This window comes from Lagenorhynchus albirostris, chromosome X, assembly GCF_949774975.1.
Source record: "Lagenorhynchus albirostris chromosome X, mLagAlb1.1, whole genome shotgun sequence".
Lineage (NCBI taxonomy): Eukaryota > Metazoa > Chordata > Mammalia > Artiodactyla > Delphinidae > Lagenorhynchus > Lagenorhynchus albirostris.
Window position 1 is genome coordinate 87,481,588 of NC_083116.1, and position 17,771 is coordinate 87,499,358.

General features: G+C 39.5%; 1 long non-coding RNA gene across 2 annotated transcripts in view; it reads right to left on the reverse strand.

Moving 5' to 3' along the window:
- Window positions 1-3,692: 3,692 nt before the first annotated feature.
- The window catches only part of LOC132513938 (uncharacterized), a 49,819-nt gene continuing 35,740 nt past the window's right edge, over window positions 3,693-17,771 (reverse strand). For both annotated transcript variants that reach the window (XR_009538589.1, XR_009538588.1), the window contains 4 exons: window positions 15,863-15,909; window positions 11,351-11,406; window positions 8,512-8,556; window positions 3,693-3,817 (listed from right to left, as the gene is read on the reverse strand). This is a non-coding gene — a long non-coding RNA (uncharacterized LOC132513938). The remainder of the gene's footprint in view (window positions 3,818-8,511; window positions 8,557-11,350; window positions 11,407-15,862; window positions 15,910-17,771) is intronic.

Here is a 17,771-nt window from a genome sequence, read left to right on the forward strand (position 1 = left end):
ATTTACCATATGACTCTACCCCTAGGAATTTACTCAAGATAAATGAAAACATATGTCCTTACAAAGACTTGACGAGTGTCTACAACAGCATTATTCTTAATAACCAAAAGCTGAAAACAGCCCAAATGCCTATCAATCTGTGAATGTTTGCAACCTGAATTATATCCAAGCAAAATGCTGTTCAGCAATAAAAAGATCTCAGGATTGTTAAATGTTACAACATAGATAAATCTCATAAACATTATGCTAGTAAAAAAAAAAACAGACACAGAAGAATACATATTGTATCATACAATTTATATGAAAGGACCTTAAAAGGCTAAAAGGCAAGACTACAGAGATTGAAAGTAGATTAATGGTTGTCTGGGGCTGGGAATGAGAATGAAGATTGAGTGCAAATGAACACATGGGATTTGGGGTGTGTGTGTGAAGAAATGTTCTAAAATTTGATTTTGGTGATGGTTGCATAACTGTAAATTTATTAAGAACCACTGATTGGACACTTAGAATCAGTGAATTTCATGGTAAGTAAATGATACCTCAAAAGTATTAAAGCAAGAAAACATAAAACTCAAAGAAGGCAAAAGGAAGGAAAAAGAGTAGAAATCATTATCATTGATAACATAATACTAAAAAATCAATAAAACTAAAAGCTGGTTCTCTGATAAGATCAATAAAATTGATAAACCTCTGGCCAGACCAAGAACAAAAGAGAGAACACACGAAATACCAATATCAGGAATAAAAGAGGGGCTATTGCTACAGACTCTATAGGGTTTATGGGATAATAAGTAAATATTGTAATCAACTCTATGCTCAGAAGTAGTATTCAATCCCATTTTTTGTTTGTGTACTCGAGACTTGCATAGCCAGCCCCCATCTTGATTATTGTACCAACAGTTAGCCTTGATTCCCTTCTCTTTTCTAAGAAATTCCCCAAAGTTTGTAATCTAATTTCCTCTTAAGAGTTTCTACCAGTTCTTTATTTCAGAAACTTCTCAGAATCTCCAGCAACTATCTGGTTAATTTAAACTAGTTTTCAACCTGAACCATATCAGTGTTTTAGTTATATTGTGTCAGGGAAATTTGTTTTGAACTTTTGTGAGAGTGAGAAAGAATTATGTTTCCAGGTGCCTCCTATAAGAAGTAAAGATTCTGAGAAGGATCCCTTGTTGAAGATCTAGTTTGGGAAGTGATCATGCAATATGGGGCTTAGACAGAGACATAAATTGGTCATCTATTAACAGAGATGAGTGAAAAGTCCTGAAGATGCAGTGGATATAGGGAAAAGAATGAAGCTATCAGTGGATGATATTTAATATGTGGAATTAGGTGAGTGAAATCGATACAGGGTTCATCTCTAGTTTTTAGGTTCTTTGCCACAGAATTGAGAAAACAGAAGTTTCTGCTATCACCCAGAGAACAGAAAACTAGCAAACTCCATTAATCCTTTGCATTTCTGAGGCAGATGACTGATAAGGGAAAACAGAAGCCCCTGAAAAACCCATGTTTACCAAAACCAATGTATAAGCCACTGTAGCTGGGGAAAAAATGGCTGCTGCTTCCCCTACACCTTCCAAATCTCATAAGAGGTCATCTTTTTAGCTGAACACATAAAAACATTGACATTCCTGCTGACAAGGAGGTCGAGGTCTAGGAAAAATATATATTTTCCAGGTCTCCAGCCACTGAGATTCAGGGGAGAAAAATAGAAATGACTGGGAATGAATGTTCATTGCAAGGAAAACACAATACCTCTTTCAAAGCATTTTGGGAAATATATTCACATGCAAATATGGGTTCATTTTGACAAGAGCTTACCTTACACAGCGTGCACCTAGTATCTAGCTTATTTGCTTCCTTGTTTTAATACGGACTCTTTAAAATAAGTTTATTACATTGGATATTTAAAATAAGCAGAGTTTTTCTCAATTTTTTGGACATTTGAGATAAGTTAGCTAACACAAGCACAAGTTTTGATGTGTGAAAGGACTGAGTTAAACCCTAGTGTGGCACCTTCCTAGCTGTGTGACTGGGAGAAAGTTATCTTTTTTTGAATCTTAATTTCTTGACATTAGTAAAATTGTAATAAAAACACCTATGTCACAGGGGTTTAGTGATAATTAGCAGTAAGATTGCCTTCTATTCACTACTTTGCTGAGGGAGATATTCCTGCGCTTTGGTGATGGGGATGGCCAAACACATGACACTCAACACTGAACGGATGAAATCAACAGTAGTTTATCAGTCACCTATATTCACAACCTGGGGGAGAAGGACACCTCATGCCATGCAGGGCCACACAGTGGTTGCACTTGGGAGCAGAGTAGACAACTAGTGTTGTGTAAAGCAGGTTTTGTAGTATTAAGAGGCTGAGGTGCCCCTGTTTCCCATGGGAGGATTTGATTGGCTTGTTTGAATAATTCCTTAGGCATTCAGGGAAGTGAAACCTGCTACTCAGGGATAAGCAGGAACTGTGCCTGGTCATCCTGATAAGGAAGGCTGTTTGATTAAAGGACCTTATCCATGGTATAACTGGGGAGGGGAACTCATGGTTAGGTCATTCAACACCCTCCTCAGTTCACCACATGTCAAGGTAATACATAATATTGAGCCTACATTTTTGGTCTTACACCACATATCCATAAAGTGTCTGTCATATGATTGGAATTTTTAAATAGGCATCTTGGTAATTGCAAAAACAGACAAATTTTTTTAAGTTGAGGATGATTCCCTCTGAGATGTACGTTGATATTGAAAGCTATCAGATTAAAGCAAAAGAGAAGCTCATAAACTAAACATCTAATTGATATCTCCTACAGAGCATTACTGTAATTTGGTAAAACTAAAATACAGCTACTTATTGGAAAAAATGGTCCTGAAATACACAACCTGAAATAAAATAAAATGAAAGAAAAAGTTGTTTTCCTTCCAGACAGATTCCAAAAAATAATGCCTGAATCAGAGCCTGCAGTCATAACCTCTCTACCACTGGTGCCGGCTAATGAGGCATCACTCCAGAATAGGCTGATTGTACAGAAAGGCACTTAAAAGCTTCTACAAATGAACAGGAAATGCAAGCCATTTTACTTACTGACTGTACATTCTGAGACCAAAAAGATAGTTGTGTGAGCTTTTATTTTTCAATCTCAGGAATCTGTGAGATTTCTGAAGCTGCTTGGTGACCCTGGGAAGTACGTGCATCCTGTGTGGGGACCGGTCCCATGGAGTCTCTGTCTGATAGCATACACTATGCTACTGGTAAGGAAACAATCTTTTCTCCTAGTCTTGTTTGGTGTGTTGACTTAAAAAACTATATCCACAACGTGAGAGTTGCAAGTTAAGTTTTATTTGGGGCAAAATGAGGACTGCATCCCAGGAGACAGCATTTCCAATAGCTCTGAGAAACTGCTCCAAGGAGGCGAGGGGAGGAGCCAGGATGTATAGGAGTTTTGCAACAAAGGACAGGTAGTCGGGAATGTCAAAAGATTATTGTTAATTGAAGAAAACCAGACACCCCAAATTAAGGAATTTAGCGCTTTTCTATGTATGGGAAGATATAAGAGTCTGGGCTCACTGAAATCATTCCTTTGATATGCACCTCAGCTATCTGGGGCCAGTATCCAGACACATCTTGAGTTTCCTCAGGGCTCACCACAGGGAGTGGCTGCAGTCTGATGGTTGCTAGATGGCAGGTATTCTTTTCAGCCCTGAATTTCCTTGGCTCACTGGCTCACATTGGAGGGCTGAAATCGTTGACGACTGTGACATCCTTTGTTTGTTGATATGGCAGGAAATATTCCATTTCTCAGTGTCCCTGGGGGAAAGAAGAACATCCTCCCTAACTTCAGGGTGAAAATTACTATATCAGGGAAAGCTTCAGGGTGTGAATTATTATATGAGTCTGCAGGTACCATATATAAGTGCTTGCACTATGTACCAGACTCCGTGCCAGATGTGCCACCAAATTCTTTCACTATCCTACCAGACTTGAAGTGTAACTCATATGATGCCTGTTTAATTAGGAGCTATAACTCAGAAAGGTCAGATAACTAAGAGTTAAGGTGTGCCACACAGAACCCAGTCAGTCTACAGTTTTCTGTGCTACATGTTATAAATTATTGTTCATATGTTAATTTTTAAATTTATCTCTAGGGAAAGGCCCACACAGGAATATTCTGGTAAATATGTTAGTTATTGCTCATAAAGAGTAGATTCAATTCAGGAGTTAGTTAAGGAAAGTGGTAATGATCTTGTTTTGTCGTTACAGAGAAAGCAGTTATTTTTGTCACTATTATAGTACCTGTGGGCCAATCCCAGTGTTAGGCACTCTCCCACTGTTATCCCAGTAAGCCTTCAGAGCATTCCTTCAGTGAAGTTATTCTCATTCTCAGTTTACAGTGAGGAAATTATGATGCTGACTGTTTAACTGCCTGACCCATTGTAGTGGTATGCTGGAGCTGGCTCACACTGGCTCTTGAGAGCTGATTGTATGCATCCTTCCCTTGAAATTGGTTATGGTGGATTATTTCCACCACAGAAATCAGAAAACTCTACAAAATATGTACTCCTAGGCCTCTCCTTCTTCCCTTGACGGTTTTTAAACATTTACCAGCATACCACTGACCACGTTAGGTTCCAATGTTGCAGGAAGGGGGACCCCTTCCAGGGCCTGAGAGTGGGCTCTTGTCTAACATTTGGAAATGAATTGTCTGAGGAGACACACGTGCTGACAAAGCAAGAGACTTTGGAAGGGGCACCCGGGCAGACAGCAGGAGGGTAAGGGAACCCAGGAGAACTGCCCTGCCACGTGGCTCACAGTCTTGGGTTTTATGATAATGGGGTTAGTTTCCGGGTTGTCTCTAGCCAATCATTCTGACTCAGGGTCCTTCCTGGTGGTGTGCACAGCCACCCAGCCAAGATGGATTCCTGCGAGGAGGATTCTGGGGGGATGGTAGAACAGATGGACTGGTGTCTCCTCTCCTTTTCACCTTTCCCGTATTCTTCTGGTTGGTGGTGGCTTGTTAGTTCCATGTTCCTTACCAGGATCTCCTGTCATAAAATTACTCATGCAAATTGTTACTGTCTTTGCCTGGCCAGGGCAGGCAGTTTCAGTCAGTATTTCCCCTAACACCAACTCTAGTTTTTTCAGCTACTAACTATACGACCTTGGATAAGTTGCTTATCCTGAGCTTCACTTTCCTTATATCTAAAATCAGTAATTAATTGTCTGTATTGTCTATGTTGTTTTGTGGATTTAACAGTTTGTATTCCCTTGGATTTGGGGGTAAATTAAGCCAGTTCCTGGAATATAGTTAACATCCTATAAATAATAATGATTTTTCAACTTTCTCTAGAAAAATCTATCATCAAAAAGAGTTTGAGAAAAGACTTTGTGCATTTAGTGGATATGGCATGCTAAAGCCACGAGGAAGAGACTGTATTACAGAGGAGGAGCACCTGAAGCACTCATTTACCAAGTATCTGTCAGAACCACTGTCTTTAAAATGGATATTAATGGTATGCTACCTGCTAATCCCCTCCTTCCTGAGCCAAGGAAGTGCCCTTTTCCACAAAATATTAGAATGACTTGGAGCTGTCTGAATGATGACTGTTGAGTTAGAACAAAACAAAAATCAATTCATATTTTCTTATAGGAACAATTAATAATTTCAGACAAAATACTCCCAAAAGGATAGATCACAGTGTTACCATAGCATTTTGTGCTGTTTTCAGTAGGACTTGGTCTCTGCCATAATTCCAGAAATGTAACTCTGTGGCCTAAGTCTTAATTACGTTATACACTGGACGTTGCTTAAAGTAGCAAAAAATTAAGAATTTTTCCTCTTTTTTGAAATTTTTCTTATTTTCCATAAGTCTTATTTATTCGTTTAAGGATTTGGAAATAAATTTTATTTTTTTGAATAAAAAAATGTATAAGTATTCAGTAGGCATCTCTGATGTATCTAGATATGTTCAAATAGAATAACTAGGATGTATATATGACACATACACACATAAAAACTGACACATAAACTGAACTCTATTAGATGTTTTGATGGCAAAGGAGTTTTATTAAAACCTTTGTAATGGGGCTTCCCTGGTGGCGCAGTGGTTGGGAGTCCGCCTGCCGATGCAGGGGACACGGGTTCATGCCCCGGTCCGGAAGATCCCACATGCCGCGGAGCGGCTGGGCCCGTGAGACATGGCCGCTGAGCCTGTGCTTCCGGAGCCTGTGCTCCGCAACAGGAGAGGCCACAACAGTGAGAGGCCTGCATACCGCAAAAAAAAAACAAAACACCTTTGTAATGAATGAATTTATTGCAGCATTCATCATAACTATAAAAAACTGAAAACAAAAACTACTTACTGCCTACGAATTACAGACCTTTATATTTTTTAATGTGCAAATACACACATAGTTATATACAAAGTATGCTGGAATTTTTTAAATGTTCCGAAAACCAGAGCTGCCAATATCATGGTCTTAACCTGCTGTGGCAAACTCTTGTCTAATATTATCTCCATTCCCCACAAGATCCTGGCAGTAGATAATGAGGGGGCTATGTTCTACTTTGGTGAGAATAGGACTGAGTTGACGCCCTGCATTCAATTTGTGCTTTTCCTGGAATTTCTTTTCTGTTCTTTCCGGAGGGGAAGGGCCGAAAAAGGACCATTCCAGGGCGCGGCGCTGGGCTTGCCACATTTGGGAGCGCCGCCTGAAGTTGGGCGCACAGCCTCCCGACGCCCTGCCGTTGGGCTGGTGGAGGCCGCAGCACTGCTAGGGTTGTATCAGTCCTCCTGTTTGCACTATTTCTTTTTGCGACCATGGCCCCGCCTTAAGTATTTCCAATTAAGAAACAAAACCTCAGGAAACCGAAACTTAACCAGCCGCTCTCGCTTCTGTAATTACGCCTGCTGACCCCCCCCCCCCGCAACCGTCCAACCAATCAGACGGCGACTAGTGTCTCTGTTTAAAAGTCAACCAATCGGCGACTAGTGTCTTTGTTTAAAAGTCAACCAATCGGCGACTAGTGTCTCTGTTTAAAAGTCAACCAATCGGCGACTATGTTTGTACCGGTCTATAAAAGAGCTGTACTAAACTCCGCCAGGACCTCTTAGCGTCACCGGCAACGAGTGCGCGGAGGTCCAGGTTCGAACCTGCAATAAATGACCCTTGCCGTTTGGCTTTGACTCTCGACTCTGGTGGTCTTGTGGAGGGGCCTCGCGACCTTGGGCATTTCAATAAGAGCATCCACATTTTACAAAACTGAGCTTCAGAGATGTTCAGTGACATAGTATTCTTAACTGGAAAATAAATGCACAACCTAAAAGCTGAGAATTATGTTTTATTCAGCAGACATGCTGAGGACTTAAGCCTGAGAGACAGTCTCTTAGATAGCTCTGAGGGACTGTTCCAAAAAGGTAAGGGAAGAGCCAGGATATATATAGGAGTTTCTGCAAACCAAACCAAAACAAAACAAGAACAAACAAACAAAAAAAAAAACCAGGTAGTCGGAACATCAAAGGATTACTGTTAATTAAAGAAAAACCAGATATCTCAAGTTAATGAATTTAGCACTTTTCTATGTTTGGGAAAATGCAAGAGTCTGGGCTCACTGAAATCATTCCTTTGATATGCACCTTAGCTATCTAGGGCCAATATCCTGTTTTCTACATCCTGAATGCCCTCAGGGTGCACCATGGGGAGGGGGGGTACAGTGGCTGATGGCTTAATGGCCACAACATCCTTTGTTTACTGATCTGGCAGGTGACATTCTTTACCCACAGTGTAATCTCACTAAATCCAAAGACTACCCTAGCTGTTCTGACACATAGTCCTGACCCAAGTCAGCCTTTCCCCAAGATCTATGACTCCCCTAGAAGATTCTAGTATGAAGATAATTCTGAAAAGTGATGATTTACTAGTCTTAACTGTCACCCTGCTCTGAGTTTGACTAAAGAATAAGGACACAGCTTCTTTCCATGGTCCACTCACTCAGAGTTTGCTTCAGCTTCACCAGGTTTGGAAGCTGTGGCTTGGACCATGATTACATGAGTCTAAGGAAACTGGACACGTCCTGGGTCAGTCCTGTGGTTGCTCTAGGGTCTGTTCCAGGGAACCACACTGCTGTCTACCAAGCGTGTAGAGACGCCTTTATCAAACACATGTTCCTACTCTAGAATCCAGGAGTCCTCATAAACTTTTTCTTTGGGGCACAAACAACTAGAAGTAACACCCTGGGCTCTGACATTTTCAATCTGTGTGACCTTTAACGAGACATTCAATCACTCTGAGCCTATTTCCTCATCTGTTGTGTGGGGGGCAACAACTGCCTTGCAGATTGGCTCTGAAGATTTCATGGAGTAATATACATTAATTACCTGACATGGTGGAGGAAAGGTGCCAATAAGCAACATAGTTCCCTTCCCTCTTCCTCTTACTACATATTCTATCCCTTGGCTTTAGCTACGAGCTCCAGATTCATTATTCCTTGAATCCCATCTCACCTCAAATCACTGCTGCCTCATTTCCTTGATCTGGCTACTCAGCTTCTGAAACAGAAGAAAGATTTTTGTTAACCCAAAGGCAAAGTTCCTGGTCACAGCTTCAATTTGGAAGGCAATTTCCTGATATGGTTCCCCATAATTTACCACATCTCTCTCTAGTTAAAACTTATGGACATTTACTGGGTACCCACCATGAGCCCTCCCTTGTCTCCTATATTTCCTGCAGATCAGCAGCTCACTCTCCCTTCCTCCCTCCACAGCAGCCTCTAGATCCTCCAGACTCCATCTCCTCCCCCAGTCCTTTGCACAAGGAGGACAATTTCTATCTCTCCTTCAGGCCCCTATCTGCATTCTCACTCCAAGAAACTCAATCACAAAGAGCCCTCTTCAGACGCTCACCCCTTAATAGTTCTCAGGAAGGTGTAGGTAACAATTATTTAATGTTCTCAGAAAGACTTTAAAATATTCATTTTCCTCTGTTCTAGCAAGCCTCAGTGTTGACTGTACAGGCAGTGGGGCCACAGGATCTGGGGAGTGGCCTATGGGATGAGGAGCTGCTGAAAGTGTGAAGAGGAGCTGGCCTGAAAACCAGGGAAGTCTGTATCAGTGAGAAAAAGGGGAAAGGATTCAGGGGGAAGTACTTGGGAATAATAAAGTTAGTGACAGTGCACTCCATGTGGGCGTTAGCATCTAAAAACCTTGAGTTAGAGTTCAGGTTCTCCCTTATCCTAGCTGTGTGACCCTGGGCTGTTGCCTAACTTCCCTGGGTCTTAATCTCATCTGTGCTTATGGGAAGAACATTTTTCTAGAAGAGCTATTATGAGTATTGAAAAAGAGAAGATATGTAAAGTAGTTAGTATAATGCACATACTAGCTTACTATTACTTGTACAGAATCTTAATTTCATTTTAAGATATTTCATAACATTATTTTGTGTTCTTAATTTTTAGAGTTATGTTTCACTTTAAAAGATACTTTTTTATTTCAAAAAATGAAAACATTTTAATAAAAGTACAGATTGTGCACAGATAAAGCAAAACCGTACTACTGACACTTGAATGATTGAGATTAAGGAAAAGCTGCAGTAAATCATTACATGTACTATAAATACTAGCTTCTGTGTGGACTACCAAAGATAATGAGTCAGATTTCTTTGCTCTCAAAAACTCAGCTGATTAGAAAGAATAATTTGCTTGGTACCTGTATGCAAGAGTAAAATATGTGGTGCCTACATCAATAATATCTTCTGTACAATGTCCACACTGGGAGAATGATTTTCTTATCAATGTTACTCACAAAAGGATAACTAATTCAAAATTTAGTGGTGCTTAACAGGATTTAGACAGTGAACTGGATGCTGGGTTTACAAAGCCCAACGAAATCTTGCCCTTGCCCTCAAGGATCTCATAATCTAGTGGGAGAAACAAAGACCTTCATTCAATGGATGAATATTTATTGAGTGAATACAAATGTCAGGAACTGTTCTATAATCAGTATCACACAGCTAGCTAGTGGCAAAGTCAATTTTCAATTCTGGGTCTCTTGACTCCAACCTGCAGTATGTTCTCATTTCTGTCTTCCAAAACATGTCCCATGGCTCTTTTGGTTCTACTTAAAATCTGTTGAACTCTCTAAAGAAACTTTTTCTGCTACCTCTCACAGGGGGACCCTGGAGGTGAAAGATCTGCCCAGCTCTGAGTGGCTGAAGGCACTGAGCCAGGCCTTTAACTGCCCCTTTCCAAAATAACAATTGTTTCTTTTTTTTTTAACATCTTTATTGGAGTATAATTGCTTTACAATGGTGTGTTAGTTTCTGCTTTATAACAAAGTGAATCCGCTATACACATACACACGTTCCCATATCTCTCCCCTCTTGCATCTCCCTCCCTCCTACCCTCCCTATCCCACCCCTCTAGGTGGTCACAAAGCACAGAGCCGATCTCCCTGTGCTATGTGGCTGCTTCCCACTAGCTATCGATTTTACGTTTGGTAGTGTATATATGTCCATGCCACTCTCTCACTTTGTCACAGCTTACCCTTCCCCCTCCCCATATCCTCAAGTTCATGCTCTAGTAGGTCTGTGTCTTTATTCCCATCCTACCCCTAGGTTCTTCATGACACTTTTCTTTTAGATTCCATATATATGTGCTAGCGTACAGTATTTGTTTTTCTCTTTCTGACTTACTTCACTCTGTGTGACAGACTCTACGTCTATCCACCTCACTACAGATAACTCAATTTCATTTCTTTTTATGGCTGAGTAATGGGCAGAAGACCCAAATACACATTTCTCCAAAGAAGATATACAGATTGCCAACAAACACATGAAAGAATGCTCAACATCATTAATCATTAGAGAAATGCAAATCAAAACTACAATGAGATATCATCTCACACGGTCAGAATGGCCATCATCAAAAAATCTACAAACAATAAATGCTGGAGAGGGTGTGGAGAAAAGGGAGCCCTCTTGCACTGTTGGTGGGAATGTAAATTGATACAGCCACTATGGAGAACAGTATGGAGGTTCCTTAAAAAACTAAAAAGAGAACTACTATATGACCCAGCAATCCCATTACTGGGCATATACCCTGAGAAAACCATAATTCAAAAATAGTCATGTACCAAAATGTTCATTGCAGCTCTATTTACAATAGCCAGGACATGGAAGCAACCTAAGTGTCCATCAACAGATGAATGGATAAAGAAGATGTGGCACATATATACAATGGAACAATTGTTTCTGAAGAACTGTTCTCTTAGCATTGGACCCCATTGAGGTGGCAGAAACAAAGAGGCAACTGTAGCTTCACAGCCCTTTATACTGGGTAAAACCCACCTTCCACAGAAGGGCCCAATATTGTGGCTCTCACTTTCCAAGCTCTCCACTCATTCCTAATGTAAACAAAAAGAACAAAGAGTGTTGCTCATCATCTAGTTATGCAAAGGGTTAAGTTGCAACCCACTGCAGTAGCCCACTGACAGTGTGCCCTAAGGGAACTCGGGATGAGGTGGGGGTGGGGGAAGGATGGAACATTCTGTGCTTTGGATACGTGGGCCCCTAGATAGTTAACATGCATATCTAAGGAAGAATTTCAATGACCCCTGCTCCTTGCATCTTCCTATACGTAGAAAAGCACTAGAATCATTAACTTGAAGTATATGTTCTTTGTAGTTAGCAGTCATTTTTTACCAAGATGTATACTTGACTACATGTATTTCCCAGCCAAAAAAATGTGTATGTATCCTGGCTCCTCCCCTACCTCTTCAGAGAAGTTCCTCAGAGCTCTGAGAGGCTGTCTCCTGGGCTATAGTCCTCAGTAAGTCCCAGAATAAAACTTAATTCACAACTTTTACATTGTGCAATTTTCTTTAAGATGACACTAACACAAAGCACATTTCTTATCTGTGCTCTGACTGAGAGTGATCTGGTTCTTTACAGGGAAGCTAAGCCTTGCTGTATGCCTGGATTTTCCAGACATGAATCCTACTGGGAACAGGATGACTGTCTCATTGGGAATTATACCTGCTACTACATATGAAATAAGTGTTGCCATAACGAGTGGAAAGAGGATCAGCTTTAGTGTCAAAATACTTAGTGTAAGTCCCAGCTTTAGCACTATTTAGTTATTTACCCTCTCAGCAACATTGAGAAAACCCCATTGAGAAAAAAAATTATGTATATATTATATATATACATATATAATACATTGTAATTATATATAATAAATATATATATATATAAATTTGCATGGCACAGAGTAGATCATCAAGAAAGGTTATGATTTATTAATCTGTTTATGTTTCTCCCCCAACTAGACTCTTAACATCTTGACGGAAGGACTTCTATATGATTCATCTCTGCACCTCCATACCTAGCACAGCTCCTAACATACTTGGTGTCAGGGTATTCTAGTTGATCAAATACATTCTTGGTCTATTCCTCTGCAAGATAATGTGATTTCATTTGAAAGTGTATCCAACACTTCTATGAAAACTACTAACCCACCAAACAGAAAATTCAAATTTTCCTGTATTATGACTTTTAACTTGGTTATTTTTACTTGAGGCTTTGATTTGGATGTTTCTAGATGTGGACCAGATTTGTTTCTTCACATTCTACACCAGGCTGGGTGATAAACACACCCAACAGTTAAGGTACAATAAAGGCAACTCGACAATATCATCGTTACCCAAAATGTCACAGAATCCCTTGTGAAGGTGAAGATTTTTATCAAAATGGTTGTATGGAGTGATGGCAAAGTAGACTATCCTCTTTTCTGAGTGACTACTTGAAGTTTTATGTATGTTGAGGGAACTGAGGCTCCAACTTTTTAAACAGTTTATCCAAGGTTACACAGCTATTAACTGCTGGGAATGTAATTGGAATGCAGATCTGTATTACGATAAAACTCAAGATTATTCATTATATCCTGCAGAAGAAGGAAACATCCAACACAGCCAACACCATCCAGGGAACTAGTGTTTTAAGCAGATGAGGAACTTATCTAAGTTGTAAACTCTATACACCACCAAAACTGAACATAACCAAAAAAACAGTACTCAGTGAAATAATTCTTTAGATTAGTCATGGTGGTGGTGTAAGGAGCACAGGATAGGGAGCACAGGATAGGGAGCCAGAAAAACTTGAATTCAAATCCCAACTCCACTCTAATCTTTGGTCTCCTTTAATATAATTAGCATCAATAGCAAAATGTTATGAGAATTAAACATGAAGTGCTTAGCACAGGACCTGGCACATAGATTGTTCTCAACCAATGTTGGATGACTTAAACCCGTCCCTTTCCTTCTACTTAGGCAATGTTAAGCATTTACCCCCGATCATAGATTTAATTTCTACTACAAAAGCAAGTTTTGTGTTATTTTTGTCTCTCTCCCTTGTGGTGAAGCTAAAAGATGGGAGTTAAAGTTCAAAGCAGTTAGCAAATAATATTTAAGCAACATTAGCTAATTATTTAATAATTATTGCAAATTCAGACATTGGAACGCCAAGCTTTTGAAAATGATTTTACTCATCTTAAATTATGCATTCTTTCAATGTTATTCTAATAGGTGAATATTAACATGGTTATGCTGAGTTCTGCAAATAAAATTCCATTGACATTTTGATTGGGATTGTATTAAGCCTGTAAGTTATGGCCCTTGCACTCTAGAAATAAAGTTTTGTCTACCATCATCATTAGGGGACCACCTATCCCATAACTCCCCTCCTGTGTTAGCACGCCTTTCTCCTCTTTCCCCTTCCCTTTGACACAGGTCTTTGCAAAGATTGGAAGGGCATAATGCGTTGTGGAAGTGTTGAATTATTCAATTATAATGAATTATACAAAAGGACACATAGATGAGACATGGGAATCCTGCCTAATGATTACAAGGGATCCCTGTGACATGGCTAGAACCTGGGGACTTTATAATCTGAGAGGGGCATTGTGATTGCTTCCTTATCACCCCAGCTACCACCTCAATCATCCCCAGCTCTGCAAAACTGTCTCTCCATTTATCATTCAAACCTTCTTTCAAAACTCTCAATTTTATCATTTCTTTTTAACTAACTGTTGTGAATGCCATCATTTCTCTCATTATGTTTTGTATGTGGTTCCTGCTGATACATGTAAAAGTTATTGATATCTTAAATAGTCACTGCTTATTCTAGCTTTTTATAGAATTCACGTATAGCAAGGCATTTTATGTTGTTTCTAATGTGTTTTCCAAGAATACACTGCTTTCATCTTCAAGCAATGATTATTTTTTCTCTGTCCTGAAAGATGTAGGCCTCTCACTGTTGTGGCCTCTCCCGTTGCGGAGCACAGCCTCCGGATGCGCAGGCTCAGTGGCCATGGCTCACGGGCCCAGCGGCTCTGCGGCATGTGGGATCCTCCCGGACCGGGGCACGAACCTGTGTCCCCTGCATCGGCAGGCGGACTCTCAGCCACTGCGCCACTAGGGAAGCCCCCTTATTTCTTTTTAACATATTTTTATGGTGGAGAGAATTTCTAAAGCAGTATTAGGTAGTAGGGATAATGAGCATATTTGTCTTGGTCCTAATTTTAATGGAATTTCCTCCAGTGGTATAAAATCATTTTGTGTCTTTTTACAGAAAAAAAAACCAAAACTTCACATCAATATAGCCTACTACATATCTACTTTTAAAATATACATTTTTAAAAAATGGGAATAGGTGTTGTATTATTATTGAGTGCATTTGGAAAATCTATTGAGTGTATAAAATAATTTATATCTGTATAATACAGTCTTCAAATCCAGTTGCACAGTAAATATTTCAGCTTGTTCAAATCACCTTTTATTCTCACTCCATTTAATATTTGTCCTCATATAGGACCCATTTCTCTTTTATATTATTCTTAAGGTATTTTGTTTTTATTACCAGTGTCAATAAGTCATTATTTATGGTATATTGGGAAATACCAATCTGGGAGGAGTTGTGCATATAGATGATTTACCAAGCACTTTGACTAAAAGACTTATTTTCACCAATAACTCTCTTTGTTTTTCTAGATATACAATCAAATTGCTTATAAATAAGGAATTATTTGTTTAACCAGTGTTATGCTTGTTAGTGTACATTTTAATTTTGTAGGGGACCCTATACAGACTGTTTACTTTTCCCCCAAATCTCTACTGTTTATGTTTTACTTTAAAAACTATTATGTTTTTAATCAGAAAAATGAACTAAAATACCCAAGACAAAAACTATATATTTCATATTTGCTAAAAATGTAAAATATAAAAATATTTACCCATATAAATAAACAGAAAAATGACTGAACAGGAAATATGTGAAAATGTTATGAGTGGTTGCTTTCTTTTCCCCCATTTCTAAATACATTAATGACTTTCCATTCTCACAACTAAAAATGCTACTAAAATAATAATACTAAGTCAGTCAAACAAAAAGTATCTTTCACAACTCAATAATCTGGCAGGCTGCAACAGAAAAAAAGCTAACATGTAATGTTTTAGACTACATATATTAATCACGCTAACAGACTTTATTTCCAGTGATCTTTGTTTGAAGAGGAATTAGACCTTGGTCCATTCTAGATAGTTATAATGAACCTCCATCAAGCTCCAGCCAGTGAAATTTCAAGCTTTTACTTGTATGAAAAGCGGTATGTGATGAGCAGCAAATGAAATCTGGAGCAAGAAAAGGAATGTGACAAAGTCTTTATTTCTATACGTTACCTCCATCCCTCAAAATGGACTTCAGCTGTGATCGTTTTTCTCCGAACCCTGAATATATCACTTGAAATGTGTGATGGAGAAAACACAAAATCTGGAAGAGCATATATGGATTGAAATATGTACTTACCCATTTCTTAAACTCGGAGCAGTGCCTTGCTGCCTCATTTTCTTCATCTGTAAAATGGGGCCAACAATAATTATTAGAGCAACAATGTAATCAGGACCTAGGGAACATGCATGTTTATCAATACTACCCCTGACTATTCTTGAATAGAAGGAAAATATCTAGTAACACAAAACATCCATATTTAGCAAGGACATCATTTTCATACTTACAAATGAACAAGGGAGTATCTGGAAATTCACACATAAAGGACAAACCCATCCATTATTATGATCTCTCAAAGAAATACCTGTAAATAAAACCACCATCTTCTTTTTGCCTGATTGCTCCAATGATACCTTCCCTCTAGAGAGTTAAAAGGTAGAAGAAGTGAGCATACATAGCACAAGTGGATGGATTTATCTTAGGTGGGAGAAAGAACATCTATTCCACTGTACTTGAAAGGAAGGGAAGATGGATGCTGTGATCAATTTCAAAAAAAAATGGAATTCTCTACCCCTCCCTGGGTTACATCCCTTTCCAATGTGACTCTGAAGCTCCTCACATCAAGAGGTGTAGTCTATTTCTCTACAGCTTGAATTGGGGCTAGCCTTGTGACTTGGTTTGACTAATAAAGTGCTGAATAAATGGTATTGTGCTCATTCTGAGTATAGGCCTAAAGAAGACTTGAGTACTTCGGCTCTCACTCTTGGAACTCTGATCAGTTTCCAGGTGAATAATCCTGGGCCAGTTGGCTGAAGGATGAGAGACCACATGTAGCAGAGACAGACAACCCATCCCTTCTGGGGTCATCTTAAAAAATCCAGTTCCTGGTTTATCTGTCAGTTCACCAGAGGAATATGAATGGGTCCAACTGAGACCAGAAGAACTGATTATTTGAGCTAAGCTTTAATTGTTCACCCAGAGTAAGAAGAGCTAAATAAATGGGTATCATTTTAAGCCACTAAGTATAGGGGTTATTTGTTGTACAGCAATAACAAACTGATACAAGAGTGAATGTGGCAAAGTTTTTAGGTTTGGTTGTGAGAAAATGAGAAGAATTCTACCTGATAGAGTGAAAATTCTGGTTATGGTGGCTTGAAGAGTTTGGCTAATCCTCTCTGCCAAAATCAAGTATAAAACTGGAAAAAATTGTCAAAAGTAATGTAGTAAGTTCCAGACAATTAGCTTTGCTGATTGTAATGTAACTGCCTGACATTAAGCTTTTGATTGCTGAGGCATCTATTTCCAACATCCATCTCCAACAAGCACATTGCCCAATACACAACTAGATAAGAAGCCAGGCCACCTCACCCATTTTAGAAATCCCTGGTTGACCTAGATTACTGACAATTTGAGTGATCCTGCTTTTCCCTTCCCATGCTTTAATACCTGCTCTCCTCTTTTAAATTCACCAATAAAGAGTGAACCCCCGAAACCCTAGGTGCCTCACCCTCAACCCCAAATAAAGGCAGAACTTCAGGTTCAGGTTCTTTCTCTCTCTCTGTCTCTCCTCATGACCTCCCTTTGTGGCCCTGGGTATGCCACGTACCCTCCAGGATTTGTAAGTAATAAACCTTGTATTTTTCGAAGTTCCATGATGGTTACTGCTGAGGTGTGTCTTGCTATCATAATAAGCATCACAAGGGCCAGATTGGGTCTGGTTGGGGAAATGTCTGTGGGGGCTCCCCACAAGTAGTAGGGGTCCAGATGAGTGCCCCCAGGCATTTGTAGCTGAGAGCATCACTATTGATTGGCTGAGACCGATACAGAACAAGCAACTATTTTACATCTCTGAAAGTCTACTGAAGGCAAACAACTTACTGAGACACTGCCTTGAAAAACTACTAGAGCTGTGTATAGGAATAGGAGTCTGTGGCCTTGCATGAGGCTATTCCCATACAGCATCTACTTCATTCCCCTTCAGCTATGA